This window comes from Gossypium arboreum, chromosome 13, assembly GCF_025698485.1.
Source record: "Gossypium arboreum isolate Shixiya-1 chromosome 13, ASM2569848v2, whole genome shotgun sequence".
Taxonomy (NCBI): domain Eukaryota; kingdom Viridiplantae; phylum Streptophyta; class Magnoliopsida; order Malvales; family Malvaceae; genus Gossypium; species Gossypium arboreum.
Genome location: NC_069082.1, coordinates 33,436,349 through 33,462,557, shown reverse-complemented (window position 1 = coordinate 33,462,557; position 26,209 = coordinate 33,436,349). Strand labels below are relative to the sequence as shown.

General features: G+C 36.1%; 2 non-coding genes across 2 annotated transcripts; one reads left to right on the top strand and one right to left on the bottom strand.

Moving 5' to 3' along the window:
- The first annotated feature begins 6,623 nt into the window (after positions 1-6,623).
- On the top strand, positions 6,624-6,730 carry LOC128287627 (small nucleolar RNA R71). Its single transcript, XR_008278326.1, has one exon. It is a non-coding gene; the product is annotated as a small nucleolar RNA R71 (small nucleolar RNA).
- A 10,993-nt stretch (positions 6,731-17,723) lies between these two features.
- On the bottom strand, positions 17,724-17,830 carry LOC128287718 (small nucleolar RNA R71). Its single transcript, XR_008278418.1, has one exon. It is a non-coding gene; the product is annotated as a small nucleolar RNA R71 (small nucleolar RNA).
- Positions 17,831-26,209: the final 8,379 nt, after the last annotated feature.

The following is a 26,209-nucleotide window of genomic DNA, read 5'->3' as shown; positions in this document are numbered from 1 at the left end:
GCTACTTCAAAAAGATGTTAAGTTGAATGGACGGAAAAATGTCGAAAAGTTTTGATCAATGAAAACTTATTTGACTGAAGCTCCAATTCTAGTGCAGCTCGAATCAGGCAAAGAGTTTGTCATTTATAGTGATGCCTCCCTACTTGGGTTGGGTTGCATATTGATGCAAGAAGGTCGAGTTGTGGCCTATGCGTCGAAACAACTGATGCCACATGAGAAAAATTATCTGACCCATGATCTCGAACTAGCTGCCATCGTATTCGCTTTGAAAATATGGCGACTACTTATTTGGGGAGAAGTGCCATGTATATTCGGATCACAAAAGTCTCAAATATTTGATGACTCAAAGAGACTTGAATCTGCAACAAAGACGTTGGCTCGAGTTGATAAAAGATTATGAGCTTGTCATTGACTATCACCCGGGAAAGGCTAATGTGGTTGCGGATGCCTTAAGTCGTAAATCACTGTTTGCTTTACGAGCGATGAATGTACACTTGTCCGTTCTATCAGACAATATGTTAGTGGCAGAATTAAAGGCCAAACCATTGTTGATTCATCAAATTCGTGAAGCTCAGAAAGTTGATGATGAATTGGTTGCAAAACGGGCTGAATGTGTTCCAAATGTGGAATCAGAGTTTCAAATTGATGATGATGATTGTTTGAGGTTCAGAAATCGGTTGTGTGTTCCAAGAAATTCAGAACTCGTTTTGATGATTCTGAACGAAGCTTATTGTAGCCGAATGTCAATTCACCCGGGGAGTACGAAAATGTACCACGACCTAAGACGTCAGTTTTGGTGGCATGGTATGAAACGAGACATTTCCGATTTTGTCTCGAAGTGCTTAGTATGTCAACAAGTGAAGGCGGAACATCAAGTGCCTACGGGTTTACTCCAGCCGATCATGATACCTGAATGGAAATGGGATCGAGTCACGATGGATTTCGTATCTCGTTTGCCAGTATCGGCAAGTAAGAAAGATGCAATTTGGGTTGTTGTGGATAGACTGACTAAGTCGACTCACTTTATCCCCGTACGCACGGATTTTTCGTTGGATAAACTAGCTGAATTGTATGTTTCTCAGATTGTGAGATTACACAGGGTACCGATTTCTATTGTGTCGGATAGAGATTCGAGATTCACCTCGCGATTTTGGAAGAAATTGCAAGAAGCTTTGGGTACCAAGCTGCATTTTAGCACCGCTTTTTATCCACAAACCGATGGTCAATCCGAGCTAATAATTCAGATACTTGAGGATATGTTGAGATGTTGCATCCTCGAGTTTAGTGGTTCATGGGAACGGTATTTACCCTTGATTGAATTTACTTACAACAATAGTTTTCAATCAAGTATTAAGGTGGCACCCTATGAGGCTTTGTATGGGCGTAAATGCTGTACGCCATTGTTTTGGACCGAGCTCGGTGAAAACAAAATTTTCAGAGTGGATTTGATTAAAGATGCTGAACAGAAAGTAAAATAATTCGTGAAAGTCTGAAGGCACATCGGATCGTCGAAAGTCGACGTGGATTTAAAACGAAGAGATATTGAGTATCAGGTGGGAGACAAAGTGTTTCTTAAGGTATCGCCTTGGAAAAAGATACTCAGATTTGGCCGTAAGGGCAAATTGAGTCTGAGATTCATTGGGCTGTATGAGATCTCCAAACGAGTTGGCCCAGTTGCATATAGGTTGCTTTTACCCCGAACTCGAAAGAATCCACAACGTTTTCATGTTTCGATGCTTGACGTTCTGATCCGATCCTTCAGACGTAGTAAACCCTCCGAGGTCGAAATTCAAGCCGATATGAGTTATGAAGAAGAACCGATTCGTATCCTAGCTCGTGAAGTGAAAGAGTTGCGAAACAAAAGGGTTCCGTTAGTGAAAGTGTTATGGCTCAAACACGGATCGAAGAAGCTACTTGGGAACCCGAGAACTCTATGAAAGAGCGATACCCAAACCTATTTACTGTAAGATTTTCGAGGACGAAAATTTCTTAAGTGGGGAGAGTTGTGACAGCCTAAATTGACCCTAGTCGGAAAGTGGCTTGGGACCACGAAACCGAGTCTTATAAATAATTAAAGGTTATATTACGTGTTTATGATGTGTGTAAATGCTTGTGTGATAGTTCCATACTTTAATTTGGTCATGTATGTGAAATTTATTAGAAGGGACTTATGTGAGACAATTTAGAAATATGCTAGGCAAGTGTTCAAGTGGCCTATTAATATATGTGGGAAAGTGCTTGTCCTTGCATGTCAAATTAGCCAAATTAAAGCATAGTGGCCGGCCATGCTATGGGTGGAAACATGTCACAAACATGTTATGTTAGTGATGTATGTTAGGAAAAATAAAATAAGGAGCATGGTAATTAAATAATGAAAGGGAGGAGTGATGAAAAAAAAAAATGGTCCCATCCATGCCCCCCCCCCTTGCCGTGAATGGATGAAAGAAAACAAAGAAAAAAAAAATGTGTTCATCCTTCAACATCTTTGGCTGAATAGAAGAAAGAAAGGAAGGGAATGAGCTTGGAGAAAAATCGGCTATGAAGGCTCACTAGATTAAGGTATGTTTGATGTTGCTTTGAAAGTTCATACATCCCTTGGATGATTAGTCTAAATTCTAACTATCTCACGGATGGATTTGGGATTATTAAAGAGTTAGTATTCGACTAAGAGGCTTCAAAAGTTTTAGTTGAAGCCTTGAGACTATTAGCATGTTAGCTATATGGATGTGTTATGAGGCTTGAGGTATCTTGAGCATCCGGCCATGGTAGGAAGTAGAAGGGAAAATATGGTTGTTGTTAGATGAAGTAGAGTCTAACAAATGAGCACATATGTGCATTAGTTGCTAGATGGAGAAGAATCGGCTAGCAAGTTGTGTGCTAAGGCGAATATAATTTTGTATATTAATGAGTAATGCATGTGTTGAATTGATGGAAAGGAGAGGATGCTTTACTAGTGTGTATATGTGTATTGGCCAAGTTTTGAACTTGAAACAAAATGGTGTTTAGTCCATACAAGTGACCATACTTGTAGAATGTATTAAGTGTTGCAATCGGCCTCAACATAGACATGTATGTTCGGCCACATGAATGAGTACATAAGTTGATGTGTATGTTCGGCCAAAGGTAAGCATATTGATGGCTTTATCTTGACTTAGAAAATTCGCTAAGGAGAATATTAGCTAATATGTTGAATTCGATTAAATGATTTCGTACATATGTGACTCTAATGTCTAATGTATATATGGGCTAAGTACCTTGAGGTCCTCTTTTGATGTTCAAATGAATTGTGTTAAATTGCTTAATGTGATTAAAATGCATGACCATTGTGTTTTTGAGCTAAAGGGTGGCCATATGACCTATTAAACTCCTTGTCATATTCGGCCATAAGCTAGCATAATGAGACTTTAATAAGTTAAATTTGTTTGAATTAGCTCAAGAGCTTAGAGGACCACAGTTGGATAAAGGAAAGGAAAAAGTTAACGAATAGCCGCCGAAATCATTCGACCACATCCGAGGTAAGTTTTCGAGTAATGGAACTTAGATTATGATTTGATTAGATCATGTTTTAAGCAAATCAAAATCATGCTCTTTGTATGTGGCTATTAAGCCGAAATTGCAAGTGTGATAAGTGTCTTGTGTTTGAGCTTTGGTATTGAAAATGAAATACGGATGTGTCATGATTTATTGATACATGTGCTTGGTTATTCGAATGATATCCGGGCTAAGTCCCGAAGGCTTTTGTGCTAAGTGACTATATCCGGACTAAGATCCGAAGGCATTTGTGCGAGTTACTAATTCCGGGCTAAGCCCGAAGGCATTGGTGCGAGTTACTAAATCCGGGTTAAGTCCCGAAGGCATTTGTGCGAGTTACTATAACCAGGCTATGTCCCGAAGGCATTTGAATGAGTAGCTATATCCGGTTAAATTTCGAAGGTATGTGATTCGGGAATGAGCGACCTTGCTGTAAAAATTTCAATTAATACGCTTGTAAAATCCCAACAATGAGGTATGTTTCGTATGTGCATTGGAATAGTTGATTTCCTTCGAATAATATTCGCTCAGTCGAGTAATGAGCTTCCGGTATTTAGCTAAGATGATCCCTTATGTATGAATATAGGGGTTGGAATGTGAAGTAGGAATGATTTGAGAATATGTATATATGGAATTACCCGTTTAGTTATATGAATGCTATACTTCAGTTGTGCTTAAATTCTTTGCTCAAAACTTACTAAGCATTTAATACTTACTCCATTTATTTAATTCTCTGTTTTATAGATTTTGGTTCTTCAGCTATCGGACTCAGGATTTTTGAAGTCAAAGTCGCCCACACTATCAAAGCTCCTTTTGGTATACTTTTGGTTGAACTTTCAAATGGCATGTATAGGACTACCCTTTTGTTGTTGGTCATGTACCCTTCGGTTTTGTGTAAATTTGGATAGCCATGCGAAAATGGCTTAAATATACTTCGATCATAGCATTATAATCGTTTTCTATGTTGTCCGTCGAGAGGTATGGAAATGTTGGTAACGGTTAGCCATGGGAATGGTTATTCATGATCACTTTTGGTATATGTATGACAAACTCTAGTTGATCCATGGAGGATCATGAAATAGGTAAAGTTTACCTTAAAAATAGATGCTGGCAGCAGCAGTGATGTGGATGTGAAAAATCACTAAAAATAGTAGGAATGGAATTAAATAGTGAATAAATTATGTAATCGAACCTTGATGAATCTATTTTCATAGGAAAGTAACAAAACATTCATATGAATAGTATATTGTGAGATGTTAAAGTTGTCGTGAGACAGGGCCAGAACAGTTTCTGGATCTCCTGATCTGACTTTGGAAATTCATTATAAATTAACCAGAGACATTTAGAAGTTATGCCATATATGTATAGATTCAGTTTTGAGTCTAGTTTCTATAGAAAGAAACGAAATCAGTATTGAAGCCCTGTACATGGAGATATCCAAGTCGTAATGCATGAAGGTCAGTGTAGTTGCACCCTGTAATAGGGGAGACTTTAACTAATAAACTGTACTAATTGGCTTGAACCAAAAATTCTAGAAAACAATTTTTAGATGATCATATGAGTCTAGTTTCAGGAAAAATTTACAAAACTGGTTTTCTAGTTTTGAAACTCAAGATATGATTTTTAAGGCGACAGTGATGCAGCAACCAGCTTGTCTGGAAAATTTTCAAATGGACTATGAAAATAAGTGGATTAAGCCCGTTAACCCCTCGTGTCCGACTCCGGCAACGGTCTCGGGTACGGGGTGTTACAATTATCTTGTGGGATTTTTCCATGCATGGATTACTCAAGTATAATAATCAGATAATGCATGATATCGAGCTTAATTAAAATTTGATATTGTTCCCTAGTTTTCGCTGCATTGCAAAGGAACCATTTTTGAAAAACAAATCGATAAGGCAACTAAGTTTCCAAAATGACTTGAAAAATGGTTTTTCCGCTGCATTAGTTTAAATTGAGTTTTTTTTTTTAAAGAAGAGTGACAAACAAATGATTTTTCTAAAACAACACTATCAACAATAAAATGACTCTTAAGTATACATGACCTAATGAATGAATATTTTTAAGCTAACTCAAAATACAACTACAATTTTCTCTAAAATGAGTTTATTTAAGGTCTTCAAAACTAACATAAGCAGCCTTCACAATCTAGTTATAACATCTAGGTCGTGTTTGGGAGGTTACAGTGGGTTTTTGGGGGTTTGATTTTTGGTTTTTGTAATCTATTATTCTAATTTGCTTAATTTATAATTTAGTCATAAAACTTGATTCGATTAATTGAAGCCTTTCATGATAGGGAAACTTAGTAATATTTTAGGACTAGATTTTTAACTGTTAATATTTGGTAGAAACACTCTTAATTTTTAATTTGGAAAATGTACTAATAGTTTTTAAAAGTTACGATTTAGTCCCTAATAATAAAACTTGAATTAAACATAATAAATTAACTCAAATTAAGATGAAATTTTTAGGGCTTGTATAATTTGACTAAAGAAGGTCAGAAACTATTTGGAAATAAAATCCGGATAGTTTAACCTTAGGTGGTAATATAACCAAAATACCCTTAGGTTTAAATACTTAGAAAAAGTTTAAAAATGGTTCACAAATTGCTTCCGCATTAATAAATGATAGTTAGTTAGTCATAAATGAGGTGTTATAAGGTTGGAGGATGCATCGGGTGGTCATTAACTAGAGAGACTACGGTAGTTAATGTAACTCTTGGAATTCAAGCTAGTCCATCTTGATCGGGTTTGGGGTGTCACAGTATATGCATGAAACAACATTAAACTGACTTGGTGACTGAGCTGAAAAATTATTCAAACCGTTAGCATTAAACTATCTCAACATTGAAGAAATAAAAGATAACTAAGCTGAGAGTTATGTAAGTGCACTTCGTGTACTCTAGTTACTCGTATTCTTGAAGTTGCTCGATTTGTTGGCCATTGATATTTGTTACTGGCGATCCTATTAATGATCTATAAGCCTCATTGTAAAACTTCGATAAGAGAGCAACATTCGCAGAAGAATCTACCATCAACCTTGTGTGTGCATTGAGACCGTTATAAAATGTCTCCAACTAGATGCAATGTGGAATCCTATAATGAGGACACTTATGAAGTAATTCTTTGAATCTTTCCCACGCCTCATACAAGGACTGATCATCCAATTGTGAAAAAGTGGTTATCTCATTTCACAACTTAGCATTTTTGGTTGGTGGAAAATACTTAAGCAAAAATCTTTTGCTAATTCTTGCCATATAGATATTGAACTAGGTGGAAACGAATTAATCCATGCTCGTACTAGATCTCACAACGAGTATGAAAACAACTTTAACCTCGACGCATCTTCAGTAACACTGGCTATTTTAAACGAATCACTCACCTCCATGAATAATCGAAGGTGAAGCTGTGGATCTTTCGTGGGCATTACACTAAACTGGCCCGTCATTTGGGGCATTTGAAACATCATTAGTTTCAATTGAAATTGCAATGTCTCAATCTCAGATCTCTTAATTTCTAGATTTAATCCATTGAAAAGTGGCACAATGTATTGTCTTATGGCATAGTCCCTTTCATCAGCAAAAAGGATTGGATTGTACATATGATCGACTCCATTTCCTTGTCCATCATTTTGATTTCCAAGGTCTATCTCAACTTGTCTTTGAGCTGATCTTTCGTGTCTTCTCTATCTAAATGTCTACTCAATCTCATGGTCTACATGTAATAAATTGATAATTCGATCTATGCTCATAAGCACTTGAAAAATAAAAAAAATAAAGAATAAATTAGTAAAGTTAGGAGTAAAATAAAAATGAAATAAAAACCAAATTGAAAAGAATGATTTCAAACAAATAATTAAGGCAACAGTCCCGGGCAACAGCGCCAAAAACTTATAACGCTTGGTTTGTGCAATTGTACATAGTTGGTATCAAGTACTAAAAAAGTAAAAGAGTTATTGTCTCCACAGAGGCTGTGCATGTTAATCAATTAATTGTAAAATTTGATTTAACAATCTGGTGATAAAAACACCAAATTTTTAGTGATGATGATTAAGCTAAGCTAAATTATCTAAATGGAAGATGATCCCTAATGCAATTTAACCTAAATGCCAAGTATGAAATGAATTTAGCAGTAAAGACACAAAATTCAACAATAAATAACATGAATAAGCTAGGATAATTACATCTTTCAACTTAGTTCATTTTTCTCATGTTTAACAGTGTTCAAAAAATATTCCATGGCAACTTGATCTTTCATGAGTTTTGAAACCAAATTAAGTCCTTTCGGAATCTTTTACTTAGTAAAAAATGCATTTTACTGATCATATTAAACTAAGGTTTTCTTAAATTTCATGTGAAGTAACAGGTGCGGGTCATGTTTGAAAATATTTAATCACATAAACCTAAAAATTATGAAAAATAATAGAGCTAGTTATAGTTATTATGAACCTTCAATTTAGTCAGGCCAAGATTTAAATTAAGCATGCACATTTCAATTATTGTGTCCACTAGTCGTCATTTGGTCAAGATCGCTCAGCTAATTCTAATGCATCCAATCATTTATGAATGAAATACATACTTGAGTTTAATTGAAAACATGATCGAATAAGGCAAAAACACTATAAACATGATTGAAACAAACTTCATTGAATCAATGCGATCATCCTAGCTAAATAGATTTAAGCTACCATTTTTTTATGACAAGATAACAAAGCACATTGCAAACATGATTAAAATCAAAATAACAAAATAAAGGAAGAAATAAAATCTATCATATCAGCAATCTTGTGAACTCTGATTGAAGATGTTCTCATTCGATCCTTGTGCTGCTATTTTGCTAATGGCTCCTTAAGGTGGCTAGCCAAAAGATGATCTTATCAAGGTTTTTCTAGCTAAGGGAAATGGGATGCTATGCCTAGGAATGACGAGAGGAAATCATAGAATAATTGAATGAGGGATGTAGGGATTGAGTGGGGGTATTTATACTTGAAGTAGATGGTAGAGTTTACTAAACATAGGGATTGAAATCCATCCATTTTCTCCATTGCTTGGCTGACCATATATAGTGGAAGTAGGTGGATGGTGGTTGTTTGATTTGAGAAAAGAATCATGCTAAATTTAGGCATGGGTTGGATAGTTTCAAGGGCAATCTTTGTGTGCTGATTTCCAATGATTCTCCAAATGTAGGACCTCCAAATAATTATCCCAAAAAATATTTCTGGGCAGTCAATATTCTTGTGTCGGATTTGGGCTTGACTTCCCCTTGTTGGACGGTTTCATGAGCCACTAAGCTGCTCAGACTTTTCCATCATGTATCATCTTTTTTACTAGGTCAAAGTAACACCTTGATGACTCATTTGGCATGGTTTTGTCATCCAACATATGAAATAAATAGCTCATGTTCTTGCAACATTATAATAAGCTCCATATTATATCATTTCCATGGTTCCCTACATAATAAAGTATAACACATTAATAATTAACATGAAATAATTTAAATTATGCACAAAATTAATACAATAAAGCTTATATTTTCATTTTTTATAAATTCATGCCTGTCATCGAAATATAAACAAAATCCACTTAATTAATTAAAAAAACTTGGGATTAGTATTATTATTAAGTAAAAAGGTGGCAAAAATGACTAGAAAATCCCTATATAATTTAAAGTTCACATAGTACTAACATCATCTCTCCTGGCGTAGACCACATCAACTCACCTGCAACATAACATGCACAAATAAGTTCATAAGAACTTATTAAGGAGAACATCATTTACCTGATTCATATTTGCACATTACAACTGGTAATTTATATAAATGATCTCATCGTTCTTGTCCTTCAACTTTGTTTTTGGCAGAGACTTCCCTTAAGTTATCTTCCTTCATACTTGTCTGATACTATACGTCATTCTGAAATTATTTCCGTTTTCTTAAAAATTTCTTTGATGTATCACTTACATCCTTTATTCTCTTAGTCATCACCTAATGACGATTCCAAAAGAAACACATACGCAGATCATAGATACTTCTTTTGATCATACTAGTTCGTGCCCTTAACCGGGATACATTTTCAATGCTAAAACATTACATCTCTATGTCTCTTCAATTCATTATTTCTAACCAAGTCTAAGCCTTATATATAACCTTGCCATGTAGTCCATAGATACACCTTCCTTTAACGAATCCATTGATGACACTTAAGAGCCATACATAACATGCCAAAATGATTTAATATAGAATCCGCCATAAGAACATTCTTTTCAGTACGCCACTGAGAACTTTATTTTGACACGCCACAAAGAACCTCCCTAAAACTCTTTACTTAGAGTTCTATTAAGACACATCATAAGGTAGTCTCTCCAGAGTATGCCATAAAATCTATCCTTGCAGGGTTCACCGTAAAGACTACTTTTTCATATTTTTCCACAGAGGCATTCCTTTCATATTACACCACAAAGGCATTCCTTTCATATTGCGTCACAAAGGCATTCCTTTCATATTGCGCAACAAATAAGTTCCTTTAGGGGTTGTCACAAGGGCATTTTCTTTCCTAATGTGTTTGTGACATAGATTTTCCTAGACTCACACTTCGTGAGCTTTTCCCATAAGCACTCTAGAACACGCAGAAATCCCCATTGAGTAATAACTATTCTTTAGTCCTTTACAAAGGGTGGCATGATAATGGACTTTTCCTTTCAGATTTCATGTTAAAACTCTCGATAGACCCTTTTAGAGAACTGCAAAGACAATTACAGACTTATTTCATAGACCTTTCATGCATGGACACATTCTACATTCTTCTTTAGAACCACAACTTACTCTTAACAGAACATACCCCATAGCATACATCTAGGACACACTTATACGACCAAAGCTAATCTTCTTAGATTCTATACCATAACATGCATTCTATCTTCAAAAATCTTTCATTAGTTGCATGGCCATTATACTATACTTCTCTAGTTTTGGTTTCATTGTTCCGTCAAATTCTTACAGATATACTTCGATATGAACAATATACATATAAGAATTAGCTTATGGACTCACCGACAACCACAAATAATAGCTCGAACTTCAAATCCAATAAAAAAACTACAACAACCACTGCTTTTAAAACATAAGAACACAATTAAAACCCATTTGTACAACTTTTATAGTTATCTAAAACCAAAATAACCCTCATATAAAGCCTTCCTTCTTCATCTTACTGTTCATTCACTCTTATAGACCTATTCTTTCATAACATAACATGTACAACCATGAAACTTACCTTGACATGAAGTAACCACTGGTAGAAATCCAAATATACAACTCTAACTTAAGGAAGAAAGAAATACTTTAGGATCCTTAAGATTTAGGTAGAAGTACTTATTGAAGAAGGAAGAAAAACTCCCCCTTTTTATCCTGAATATCTATTGATATAACTTGGGTCCTTATTGGAACTCGACATGTGCCATTGACTTTAAGAACTGCTTTTATAAATGGTTTACAACTATTAAAACCCAATATTTTATGTTTCTAGTTCAATTTTCCACTTAGCTTCTAGCCAAATCATCTACAACGTAACTAGCATAGTAAATTAATAAACTGGGCGTACATTACCTTCAGCAATAACCCTTACTTACACTATTATCAACACTCTTACCAATATCTTCTTCTTTACGGCTTAATGCATTCTAAGAATAATCCTTTCTTAATATTCCAATAGCTTCTATGCGCTCAATTTATACGCTAGAACAACAATTGGGCAAATAGACAATTCCTCACAGATTACTCTCAATTTATTCACCAGAACTTAGAACCTGTTAAAATTGGGTGTTACATCTACGACATGCCTTTATATCTAACATATAAGCTCACATAAGGAGCTCAAATAAAAGAACTTGTTCATATAGAGCTCTCAGAAAAGCTCGTAAAAACATAGTTTATAAAATCGTATTTTAAAACATATATTAAAACATAGGCACACATAGAAGTAAACATAAAGCATAACTTAAAAACAAATTCTCAGAACTTTGAAAAAAAAAGTTTTATAGAAAAGATTACTCTTGGAACTTAGTTTTAAAAACCTTAAGTTCTTTTGAAGAAAAATAATAGTTCGCACACAAGTAACGAACCATGAACACTCATCGAAAAGTTGAGAATTTTTAAACAAGTTTTCCTTTACCATTATCTTTACTGGTAGATGGTTTGACTAGTTCGCAACATACATACATAAATATACACAAATTACTAAACAATCAAAACATACTCAAATATACGAGTGAACCTAGCTTTTTGGACAATCAACCCTAATAGGATAGAGACTTACCTTATGTAACATCCTAAATTAGGGCCTAGTTAGAACAGTGGTCTCAAGACCACAAATCTGAGATAGAAATAATTTTTTTATGTTTTTTATGAGGTCCATGATAGGTATGCATGCTTGTGTGAAAATTTCATGGAGAAATTCTATGCATAAAATGTCCAATTGAACCTTAAGGACCAAATTGAATAAGATGCAAAACTTTTGTTCTAGAAACTTCAAGCATGAAATTGCTTTAGATTATAAATTAGAAGGTCCTAATTAGCAAGTTGACCAATTTCTAAAATTTTGGACAAAAATGGACATGCGTAGGAAAAAATTTGAAAGAAAAGCCTTAAGGGCATTTTGGTCAATTAGTAATTAAAAGAATAAAAAGCAAAAATTAAAGAAATAATTGGCTCATCTTCTTCGTGTGGTTGCCAAAATTCCTAAGCTCTCCATTGCTAGGTTTTTGGCATTTTCAAGCTCAATAGTAAGTGTTCCCTAGCCCTTTTTTAATGTTCTTTACATTTTTGAAGATCTCGTAGCTTGATTTACCTATTTCCACCCTTATTTTGAAGTAGCGTTTATGTTTACAAATTTACCCATGGGTGACATGCATGTTCTTTGGTGTTTAATGGAGGAATATGATAGCTTGATGGGTGTTTAACATCATTTACTAAGTGATTTTGCATGTAAACACCTAAAAAGGACTAAGTTGAAAAAGGTGTGAAATTGAGTGATAAAAATCTATTTTTGAGGAGTAATGTGGGCTACTATGAGTACAATAAATATTTAGCTAGGCTTGGGTAGAAAAGGAAATGAGTATATTTCATTATACGAGCTTAGGGAGTAATTTGTAATTTTGTGAAAGTTTTGGGGTAAAATTATAATTTTGTCAAATTGTGATTTATAGACTGATTTGGGTAGTATGATAATTAAGCAAGTGGAATTTGCTATTATAGATCAAGAAAAATAGAGTTCGGACCTAAACCGAGGGAAAAGCAAGGTTTTGGACTAAAACGTAAAGTTAGCAATATTTTGGGACCAAGGTAAGTTGTGTGTAAGTAATTCAAAAATTTCATTATTGTGTATTTAATGCTTGATGTTATATGAAATGTGTGTATATGCCCTTATGAAATTTGACATGAGATGATTTAATAACAATTTAATAACAGCTTTGTATCTCGAAAATCCAGGTGACCCTAAGGAATACTTAGGATTTGGATGTCATAACACCTTGATTGATGAGATCCCATGTAAAACCATGTCTGGGACATGGCATCGGCATCGATATGAGATCTCGTGTAAGACTATATTAGGGATATGGCTTTGACATCAATAAGTGATTTCGTATAAGACAATGTCTGGGAAATGGCATCGATATGACGTTCAGTATAGGACAATGTTTGGGACATGGCGTCGGCACCTATTCGAGACTTCGTATAAGACCATATTTTTAGGATATGGCATCGATGTGTGACCTTATGTAAGACCATGTCTGGGACTTGGCTTTGGCACCCTATTTGGTGTATGATAATCCCGAACGTCCTTTCGTATTCCATGTGGTTCAATGGGCCATTCAAGATCAAGGTTAAGAGATGGAGGAATACGAATAAACTATGAGTAGTATAGGTATGTACGTAAACCTCATGAGTATGGAATTTGATTCATGATGGAAAATTTAGTTTGAGTAAGAAAGAGTAAGATAAGTTGTGAAGTTCAATGACATTAATGTCAATTCTTATTTTGTCTATTGTGTGTAAATTTATAATGTGGTGGTAATTAGTAGCATGTTTAAGTCATGAAATTCTATGATCTATTTTTTTTATTAGTTACATACAACTTACTAAGCTTTATGCTTACCCCCTCTCTCTTTTCCCCTTTTCTTAGCATCCCAAGCTAGCTCAGGGATCGTGCACGTCGAAGCTCAAGTCACACTATCAACAAATCTTTTGAGGTATATTTGGTTTAATACATTTAAGTATGGCATGTACAGGGACTTATTATTTTGTTATATGTGTCACATTGTTTGGCCAAAGTGATGGCCCATACTGGTATACTAATTCATTTTCTATATGGCCATGAATTATGGCTCATATTGATTATTGGGTTGTAATCCTAGATATTGATGCATGCATGACGTGTGTTGATACCTTTGAGGTCTGTGATAAGTTGGTTGTTGACAATGAATGATAAAATATGGAATCTATGCTTGATGGATGATTGATGTCACTTGGTTAGGTTATAGCATGGTTTAAAGTAAGGAAATGTTTTGAGTGATCCTAGTAAGTTATGGAGTACCAAATATGTATACTTTGGCATGTAATTGTTATGTATGAGTTAAAACTATGGATGTTTAAGTAACCCATTTATGACATGATATTTAACATTGGCATATGAGAGTATGCATTTGTTAGTGAGGGTGCCAAAAGGGCTTGGAAAATAGCCTCAAAGTTGTTCACACGGGTAGATACACGGGCATATGTATAGGCCGTGTGTGACACACTGTCAGCCCCATGGGTGTGTTGTCTGGCCATGTGTCCCCTGCACCCTAGTTTTGCAAGTCAGTATGCATGGTAGTAAACATACGGGTAGAGACAGGGCCGTATGTCTCAACCATGTAAAGTCTGCACCTTAAATGCGAAAATGAAATTTGCCACACGGCCTAGCACACGGACATGTGACTTGCTCGTGTGACCTTTAATTAATGCTTACATCATAAACAGAGAGTTACACGGGTAGAGGACACGGGCCACACAGGCATGTGAAAACCACACGGCCTACCCACACGGGCGTGTGACTCTCCAAACTTGGGGAATTTTTCTAAGTATTGTAAAAGTTTTAGAAGTTCTCAGTTTAGTCCCAAATCACCCTTGTAGCATGATAAGGGCCATGTGGGCCCATAGTAGGGACACTGTGTTTATGTTTGAATGTCTTTAAGATCGGATGAAATTTGTATGGCTTGGTTTGTGTTAAAGTGTATGTCAAAGACCGGTAATGCCTCGTACCTTGTCCCTATGTAGGATACAGGTAAGAGGTGTTACACATTAGTCTCTACGAACTTGGTTCTGAATAGAGACCTGACAACAAAGTAATTGATGAGAGAATTTTCATTGGAAAAGAGAGCTTATTTATAAGCACTAAGTGTCTTAGTATTCTTACGATACCCTACTTGACTTAGGAATCCTAGTCGATTTAGAAAAAAGGTTATGTGCACGAAAAGAATCATAGATACAAAATATCTTAATTTCCTAATTTAAGTCTGACTCGAGTTTGAATGGTGAACCCCAGTTTGCCAAACCAACTGGTGAATCCTAGCTCACCAAACTAACTGCCTGACACAACTTGCAATTACTCTGGTAAACCCCTTACCATATCTTTTTTCGTACACTGTTTTGCTATATTTTTGGCGAACTCTTTACTAATATTCTTCTAGCAAACCCCTAGTTCACTGAAACATAGGTGAACTCTCACTTGTGAAGCTAAAAAGTTTAGACCCTATCTCAGGATGTTACAATTCTGATTAGCTACTATTGTAGATTCATTCTTCAAAAGCACAACTGAGAACTCTTAGAAGAAATACTCCTAAGGCAATTTCAAATTTCACAACAAGTCTATCAAAAAAGGGATATCTTCAAACTTACCAAGGTCTCTGTTGTAGAGTCAGCTAGTAGAGAAGTCTTAAAGCTTAACCAAATCTCGCCATAAAGGCAGTTAACCCAATTTTGCCTCAAGGGCGTTACAAAATTTGCCACAAGGGCATCACAGAATATGGCACAAGGGTATCACATAATAAATCTTATTGTATTGATTTTCCAGAAAGTGTCATTACCATGGTCTTTCCATATATATGTCATATTGGCCTCTTGATAAACTAGAATTTATACATATTTTTACCTCATGCTTAGCATATTTTTGGATGAATTATCCTTAGATTTTGTGAATTTGATGCTCCTAAACCTTTAATTTCATGTTTTATACTTAGGAGAGCAGAGGAGAGTAAAAGGAACAAGAAACGGTTCGAAAACAGAGAAAATGGGCCAACGTGGGAAATCAACATGGCCTGGACTTCCTTATACGGGTAGACGACATGCCCGTGCCTATTTAGTAGCCTTAACCACTGTTCGAAGCAATCGCACACGGGCGTGTCCCTGTCAAGCCCAAGTTCAGTCTTATTCGGAAAAGGCCACTTTGGAAGGATTTTAGGCATTCTAAAGCCTATTTAAACACCTGATGAGACACTTAGAATGGACACACGGAGTAGGAGGCAAGGAATTACTCAAGGGAAGCCGATTGATCCATCTCAGAAGCCAGATTCATTGTCAAGACTGAAGATCTCCCTTCAATTTTCTTCAAGAGTTTTGGGTTTTCTTTATGTTTTGTTATCATTATTCTTTTGAGATGTTTTCTTTCATAATTATGAACTAAAACCCCTAAATACCTAAAGGGAATGAAACCCAAGACGGATCTTCTTATTATTATATGAATTGTATGATAAATATTTGACTTGTTCTTAATTATGTGTTCTTAATTCTTGTTTTAATATTCCAGGATATTGATTCAAGTTGATACGCTTATTCAGAGGAGAAAAAGTCCATGTCTAAGAGTAAATTGGTCATAATTAAGCGGAGTTGATTGCACGCCTAGAGATAGGGTGACAAGATTTTGCCGGATAAGGGTGAAACCTAATAAGGGAGTCCATAGATCGAGTTAATGCAACACTAGGGTGTTAATTAGAAAGAGATTTCAATTAATCAACCTAGGGTTAGATGTTATTTCTCTCTCGAGAGATAATAATATAACTTAGGGATTTCTACGGATCAAGTCAAATGAATAAATCGTCTGATTCAGAGTCAAATAATAAGTGAAGTCTAGGTGGATTTTTCTTTGGGTATTGTCTTAATCAATTGAGTTTTTCCCACAATCTTTTCCCCAATTTTCTCTCTGTGCACCCTTAGTTTAGTTAATTAGTTTAGATAAACAAATCCCTTAATTTTTAGGCTAGATAATAAAAATAAAGTAATGACTAGTACTCTTGGTTCCTTTGGGTTCGACAATTTGGTCTTGCTAAAGTTATACTACTATTCGATAGGTACACTTGCCTTCATCGTGATAATAGTTAGTTTCAAGAACGATTAATTATAAATTTTTAAAACCTGTCACAAATATCACGTATCAAGTTTTTGGTGCCATTATCGGGGAACTAAGATATTAGGAACACTCTATTATTATTACTTTAGCCATTTTACTTTTATTGCAATTTAAATTTTTATTTTCTTTTCTAATTTTTCGTTTATTCCCTTCTGGAAGGTTTTTATAGTGCATGACTAGAATAAACCCGTCAGGACCATTACTTTTTTACAGTGGGATCGATTGCACAGCTTGTAGAAACCGAAGAGAAATAAGGTGAAGCCTAAGATACACAGAGGAAGAGCAAGAGGATGATATTTCCACCACAACCACGGAGATGGCTGAAAATCAGGAAAATCCGCTACCTCCTGCAATTGCTGCTGACCCAGTAAATCAGAATCCTGCTCCACACACTATGTATGATTATGCTAAACCTACTTTAACAAGAACTGAGTCAAGTATAGTTAGGCCTGTTGTTGCTGCAAATAATTTTGAACTAAAACCTAATACAATTCAAATGGTATAGTAATTTGTTCAATTTGATGGTTTGCAGGATGAGGATCCAAACAATCACTTGGCAAATTTTCTAGAGTTTTGCGACACATTTAAAATAACTGGCATTTCTAACAACACCATACGCCTTTGGTTGTTTCCCTTTTCATTGAGTAACAAAGCTAAACAGTGGTTAAACTCGTTACCACGAGGGTAAATCACTACTTGGGAACAAATGATTGAAAAATTTTTACTTAAATATTTTCCGCTGGCTAAAATGGCTAAGTTGAGGAATGAAATCTCTTCTTTTGTGCAGATAGATCTAGAGACACTCTATGATGTATGGTAGAGATACAAGGACCTATTGAGAAGGTGCCCTCACCTTAGGTTGCCTTTATGGTTGCAGGTTTAAACGTTTTACAATAGCGTGAACCCCTCAACAAGGAAACTTATCGACGCAGCTGCTGGTGGGACTATCAATAACAAAACACCTGAAGTGGCTTACGAATTTATTGAAGAGATGTCACTGAATAACTATCAGTAGCAAGTCATGAGAACAAAGCTGACGAAAGCAGTCGGTGTTTTCAACCTCGATGCGGTTACTATGCTATCTAACCAGGTAGAACTCTTAAATAAAAAGATTGACAGTTTGTGTGGTTCTACTCAGGTACATCCAGTGATGAGGTGCGATTCAAATGGAAGATGAGCATACACAGAATATCAACCCTTCAACCCTAGCACCGAGGAGGAACAAGTTCAATATATAGGTAATAATAATTCTAGATCTCAAAATAACCCATATAGTAACTCATATAATGCAAGTTGGAGGAACCATCCCAACTTCTCGTGGGGTGGTCAAGGGAATCAAAGGCCACAACATCCTCTGGGTTTTCAATAACCACCTTACCAACAGGAAAAGAAGCTAAGCCTTGAGAAGATGCTAACAAAGTTTATCTCGGTGTCAGAAACTCGCTTTTAAAATACCAAAACAGCACTTAAGAATCAACAAGTGTCGATCCAAGGGCTCGAAACTCAGATAGGCCAACTCGCCAAATTGATTCCTGAACGACCACAAGGTAGCTTACCGAGTAACACTGAATCTAACCCAAGGGAACAGCTCAATGTAATTACCATTCAAAATGAGGAAGGGTTAGTCAAACCTGAAACAGAACCGAGGCAAGGAATTGTGGTAAGTAAAAGCAAAGGTGAGGTAGACCACAGTGAACAAACACCGGTAAGTAAAAAGTACAAACCTCGTGTGCCATACCCCAATGCGAGAAGGAAAGACCGCACAAACAAACAATTCGATAAATTCCTTAAATTATTAAAAAAAATTACATATTAACTTACAGTTTATTGAAGCTCTTTCGTAGATGCAAAACGCAACCAAATTCTTAAAGGAGCTTTTAACAAATAAGCAGAAGTTGGATGAGGCGTCGCATGTGGAGTTAAATGCAGTTTGCTCAGCCATACTACAGAATAAGCTGGCCAACAAATTAAAAAACCCAGGGAGTTTTACAATTCCTTGTGTAATTAGTAACTTAGATGTTAATAATGCTTTGGCTGATTCAGGGGCTAGTATCAATGTCATGCCTTATAAAATGTTTAAGCAACTAGGTCTTGGGAAACCCAAACAAACTAGGATGAGCATTCAGTTAGCAGACAAAACAGTTAAAATTTTTAGTGGTATTATTGAAAATGTACTCGTTAAAATTGACAAATTCATATGCCCAGTTAATTTTGTTGTTCTAGACATAGAAAAGGATAGTGATGTGCATCTAATTTTAGTAAAGCCCTTTTTAGCAACTGCTTGAACTATAATTGATGTTGGTACAGGTGAACTCACACTACGTGTGGGTGAGGAGACAATCACTCTTCAAGCTTGTAATTCAAGTAACACATCAAATATCGAGGGTGATTGTATAAATCGTGCTACTAATAATGAGCATGTGGTGCAACCTTCTTTACAGGAAACACGTTCAAAGAGCACACATGAGCCTTATTCAAGTAACAACAAAGAACCCATCTGTGAAGAACGAAGGCTACAAATCGAGGAACTAGATGAATGGTAGACACAGAAATCGAAATCACACATAAACCAAAACCACGCCATGACGAGCTCAATATTTCACCAACTCAACTGAAGGTTGGAGACAGCATACTATTAGATGCAGCAGATCCTTGCATTCCCACTTCAGAACCTAATGGAGCAATCCCTCTTACGGTACTCAACATTTTTCCACATGGTACAGTCGAGGTAATTCACCCCAAATTCGACACTTTTAAGGTAAATAGTACCCGTCTAAAACCTTATTTTGATAAAATTCATCGCAGGGATGAGGAGTGTAAACTCCTTGCACCACTATGACCATGCAAAAGAAAGGTAAGTATGGCTTAGACTCTAAATAAGCACTTCTCGGGAGGCAACCAGAGCACTAACAGTATTGATTTCTTTAAAATTTTAGTTTTTAACACCTAATCACTAACTGAGTCATTGAAACATAGATTTTCTAATCCACACGGCCAGGCACACGGGCATGCCTTAGGCCGTGCTCACACCACAGGAGGAGACACGGGAATAAGATACGGTTGTGTGAAAACAGGGAAAAATTTTTCCCCAAACGAGATGCGATAAGTTGCTACGGTCTTGCGACGTGGCCATGGGTGAGTCTGCCAAAACAACACGGGGGTGCAACACGCCCGTGTCTAGAAACCGTGGTTGAAACTGAGAATTTAGCATGGGCATGTGACACATCCGTGCCCACCACCCGTGGTCAAGACTGACAAAATAACACGGGTGTGGACATCCATACACAGGCATGGGAGAAGCGAACGAAGCAGAACACGACCGTGTGACACGACCGTGTGCACCAACACACCCAAAGAACACGGCTGTGGGACGAATTTCAGTCGCGCCTAAATTTGAAAATCATGATAAACACAAGCTGAAATAAGGGCACACCGGCATGCCCCACGGCTATGTGCCCCAAAATCTATATAAACCCCTTACTATTCATCATTCCCTTTCCCAAAATCCCTAACCCTAGCCGCCGCAACTCTTGTCCACACCCTCCTTACCACGCTCGTGTGCCGACCATAGCATCACTATCGACATCTCAAGCCCCTCCCTCTACCAAGCCATTGCATTTGTTAATTCTTTCCTCTTCATTTCATTTACTAATTTGATTTTTCTTGCGTTATTTTGACTGTTAAAATTCACAGTTCTAATAATAGCCATACTTATGCTCTTTGTTTCTTGCTATTCCAGTTGATGGATTATGGTACATTCATTCTTGTGTTGCCATGGACTTCAATCTATTTCCCATTTTATCATTCCCATATGCAGTCATTCACTACGCATTATTCTCGTATTCCTATTTGTAGTAATGACTTAAAATATCTGATTAGGTTATCTTTCAGCATAATTATTTTTAGTACATGACTCCTATGAAGTATCTCTATTTAGTTCTAACATGCATTGCATATTTTTCCATGCTATTTTTGGGGAGTAATTTTATTTTTATCATTGTTTATTTCATCTTGCCATTGCAGATATCATGTTAAGTCATGGTAAGAAAATCACTGTCCCCGCCTCAAAGAAAAGGAAACGAGCAGCATCATCCTCGGGTCCTACTGTGGAGATTAGGCACCTGTTCCTCCAGTTTCCCTTGGGACCTCAAGAGTAACTTTTCTAGCTACTTCGGGCCTAACCCCTAGGTGCGGGCTGCTACATTGACTGGGCCGCACTTGAACAAATCCAACTAGCTAACGCGGTCTGAGCCCTCCTGACGACTGACCCATGGGGGCTCTTTTTTGAGATAATCGAGCCGACGTACCTCGAGCTCACACTCGAAATCTGTTCGAACTTCCACCTTCAAGTAGTTATGATAGAGTTCGATGATCCCAGAATGGTCCAGTTCCGTCTCGGTGGTTTAGTCCACTAGTTGAGCGTACCTGAATTAGGCGTCGCCTTGGGGCTTTATACGGAGGAGTTCATGGACGACGATGATTTTGACACCCTCCATCGCCACATCCACTTGTCTCCCTCCAACTGCTGGAGGGCCCTCATTCCTGCTTCAGCCACCTATGACCTCAGCTGCTCTAAGGCATCGACCCTCACCCCATCCCTGAGGTACTTACATGCCATCTTGGCCCATACTCTGATAGGGCGGCGAGAGAGGACCGGCATCGTCAACACTCGCGATGCCTAATTTTTATAGAGTATGGAGAACGGGCACTTCTTCGACCTTGCCTATTTCATTGCCCTCACCATTCGCCATCAGACGAAGTGGCATAGAAAAGGAGTCATCTCCATTGGCCCCTATGTGACTCGACTGGCACTGTACTTCAGGCTCCTCAACGCAGCAGCACAATCATCCTCCCTCACTCTCATTGGTCAGATGTCCCAACAGGGCATCTCGAGTATGTTACATATGAGGATGAATGAGGGAAGACGTGGAACCGACCCTTCTCAGTACCGCCTCGTCCAGTCCACCGATATATATATTTTGATATATGAAGTAAACACTCTTACATCACTCGCATATCAGGTATCATCGATATCCTCAATGCTTAAAAATCTTACTACTAATAGGTCTAACAGTTTTGCAGCACAGCCACCAAATCAATTTGAAAATATAGCTTGTGTTTTTTGTAGGGAAGGACATTTGTTCGAAGAATGTCCATCAAAACCAGAATCCATGTACTACATAGGTAACCAAAACTAAAACCGAGGAAGGCAAGGACTGCAATCTAATTTTTATAACCCAACATGGCGAAACCACTCGAATTTTTCTTGGAGTAACCAAGGAGCTGGAATCAGGAATACTTACACCCAACCAAGATTGACTCAGCCACCAAGTTTTCCCTAACAAGTTCAGAAACCAACCTAAGCTGAACCATCCAATGGCTTAGAAAATTTGTTAAAGGCATACATGGCCAAGAATGATGCCTTAATCCAAAGCCAAGCAGTTACATTGAAAAAGTTAGAAAACCAAATGGGCCAGCTTGCAACTGAACTCAGGAACCGAACACAAGGTGCTTTACCTAGTGATACGGAAAATTCGAGGAATCCAAGGAAGGAGCATTGCGAAGTATTAACATTAAGGAGTGGAAAGATAGTAGAGCCCAACACCATTGAAGCTGAAAAGGAGCAAGCTAATGCTCAAGATTCAGGGAAGTTCAACCGAGTGTTGAAATTCCAGTTTCACAAGATCCAGAATCTATAAAACCCAACAAGGTAATTTTAGAACCAGCTAATTCTAATAAACTAACAACTCTGCCAGATGCAGAATTGCCACAGAAGACGAATCAACCAGTTCCAGTAAAGAAACTACCACCACCCTACCCTCAAAGACTTCAAAAGCAGAAGTAGGAGATTCAATTTAAGAAGTTCCTAGACGTACTCAAGCAACTTCATATCAACATCTCGTTGGTTGAAGTACTTGAGCAAATATCGAACTACGTCAAATTCATGAAGGATATCTTGTCCAAAAAATGGAGACTTAGAGAATTTGAGATGGTAGCTCTGATAAAGGAATGCAATGCATATCTTTAAGACAAACTACCCCCAAAATTTAAGGATCCTGGATGTTTTACCATACCTTGAAACATTGGAGCAACATATTGTGGTAAGGCACTATGTGACTTGGGTGCGAGTATCAACTTGATGCCTATGTCAATATTTAGAAATTTGGGGATAGGTGAAGTTGGACCTATTATGGTTACACTTCAATTAGCAAATCGATCCTTAGCACATCCAGGAGGAAAAATTGAGGACCTATTGGTTCGTATAGAGAAATTTATCTTCCCTGCTAATTTTGTTATTCTATACTTTGAAGTACACAAAGAAGTGCCAATTATCTTAGGAAGACCGTTCTTAGCAACCGAAAGGACCCTTATTGATGTGCAGAAGGGTGAGTTTACTATGTGTGTTCAGGATGATCTATTAACATTTAACGTTTCTCAATCCAAGTGATTTCCTGACACAATTAATGTGTAACAGCCCGATTTAGACTCTAATCAGAACAGTGGTTTCAGGACCACAAATCTGAGTCAAAAAAATATTTAAAAAATATTTTTTGTGTTTATTTTGTGTGAATTTATATATGTGAAATTTTCGTGATTTAATTTTTTCGTTTAAGTGTCCGATTAAATAAAAGGACTTAATCACGTAAAGTGCAAAATTAATATGCTAATTTCTGAAGTGTCGAATTACTTTGTTCTTTTAATGTGGGGTATTTATGATGCAATTATACCCTTGAATTTTAGATGAACACATTCGGTCATTGGTAGTGGAATATGAATAATGTTAAAATAAGGTTAATTTAGTAAACTAATTAAAATAAGTTAGTATAATATAAAATATATCATAAAACATAGTGCTCATATTTTAATCCACCATTGCCGAAACTAAATAAGAAAGAAAGGAGAAGAAAACCTAGTTCGGCCATCTTCCAAGCTTAAATCAAGGTTCATTCTTAGTCGATTTTTGATAATTTTTACGTTTTTGAGATCGTTGCTTTGTGAACTACAAAACCCAAGCTTTAATTTTTGATTTTGATGAATATTTTGAGTTATACCATTGTTGATAGCTTGTGATTTTTGTTGTTTGATGGTGAAATATGAAAGATATGTTTTAGATTAACATATTTTGCATTGGAGTTTTTGAGGATTTTGAGTAATTAGGACTAAATTGCAAAATAATAATTTAAGGGACTAAAATGTAAAATAAATGAAAAATATGGGCTTTTATGAACACTAGGGATATTCGACCAAGCATGGGTACCTTGAAATTTTGAATATTTTGTGTTTTGTGCAATAGGGAATAAATTGTAAAAATTGTAAATGTTAGGGGTAAAATGGTAATTTGCCCATTTATGTGTTTTTGGACTAAATTGAATGAAAATATGTTCAAATGATCTTAATTTGAATATGTTTAGATCAAGAACCAAAGAAATCAGATTTGGATCGGGAGAAATCAAAAGTTTTCGACTAGTCAATCCGTATCGGTTTTTCATTGTCTGAGGTAAGTTTATAAGCAAATAGACGTACTTAACTTCAATTAAATGAAATATATTTATGCTGAAATGAAAAACACGATTTTATACATGTCATAGCCGAATATAACTAAGCTTGGTTGCCATGATTTCGAATTTGTTTCGATCGAGTTACGACGTCCGAAAGTCCCGTATGTACCTTAGGAATAGTTAGGATACATATTTCATGACATAGGATTCTGATATATGTGTGCGAGTAAGACCATGGCATCGGTATGTGTTTACGAGTAAGACCCTGTCTGGGACAGTGGCATCGATATGTGGTTACATGTAAAACCATGTATGGGACGTTGATATTGTACGATTTATGTGATTATTCGAGTGTCCTATCTGATTTCGAATGGTTCATCGGGCATCGATAAGTGGGGAAAAAATGTGTAAAATTAGCTAAGTGATCAGGTATGTATCAGTTTGGTATTTATTTGCAATAAGGTAAGTGAGTGTTACTATATTAGTTACAAGCATGTGTAACATGAATGAAAAATATATGTATAAATATATCATGTGTATTCAGCTTATTGGGTAAGAAATATGATCCTTGTTGGTGTGATGTTATTTTAGCATTTATATAATGTTCTTGCATGTTCGGTTACTTAGTTAATGTGTGTATGTAAATTTTATTTTGATTTAAAAGCTTATTTGTACAAAGGTATGTATATTAGGTTTATATTGATAATTTGGCTTTTGAAAATGGAACATTGACTTGATGAATTAATCTTGTGTACATTCGGCTAAAGGTATGGATGTATGTGTTTAGGTATATTATTACTGAAGTTGAAAGTTGAGAATAACCTTGATATTGATATTGTATTTTGGTTAGTTAAAATAAGTTAATTATATTATCAGTTTGTTTGTTTGCTTATGACTTACTAAGCTTAAATAGCTTATGGTGTGTATATTTGTTTTTGTTTTATAGATTTTGGATTCGAGTTACAAGCTCGGGGATCGTCAGTAAAGTCTATGACACTATCTACAGCTTCGGCATTTAAATGTTTGAATTCGACTTATGGCATGTAGAGGCTGGATTATATTTTGAGTATGCTGAAAGTTGGTTATGTATTAAAGCCATTTAAAAATGGCTAAATTATTATATTAGTGTTCGGTTATGATAGGTAAGACTTATATTAATCTTGATTACTAAGTTGTGTGCCTTGAATGCATAATATATGTGATGAGCACAATATATTTTGATAATGGCTTGCATATTATGTTAAACTAGGTTGTCCAAATTTTTAGTCAAATGCATAATGGGCTTGTCTATTGGAAATTGATGATAGTTTTATGGATGTGTATGTGATTTTTAAGTAGCAAGATTCGGCCATGAAAGAGTATTGGCATAATGTGTATTTGGTATGCTTTTTAATGTGTAATGGAACATATTAAATGCGACATTGTTTCAATAAAGGGTGGTTATTTTCTAGCTTGGTTAGTTTGATTATTAAGTGATAAATAATGTATGCGGTTCATGATTAACCTAGTCGACTAATTGGTATGTATTTGGTGTTTTAATGTTAAGCATAGCCTTGGCTTTTCAGTAAATGCGCATCTTGCATGCATTCATGATGAATATGATATACATGAATGTCTTGTTTTATATTAAGTCTATTTCAAGGGCATAATCATAATATACATTTAATTTGATTTGATAATATGTATATTCAGTCATATAGTCCTTTATAAAAAAAAACATTGCATTATTATAAATTATGAA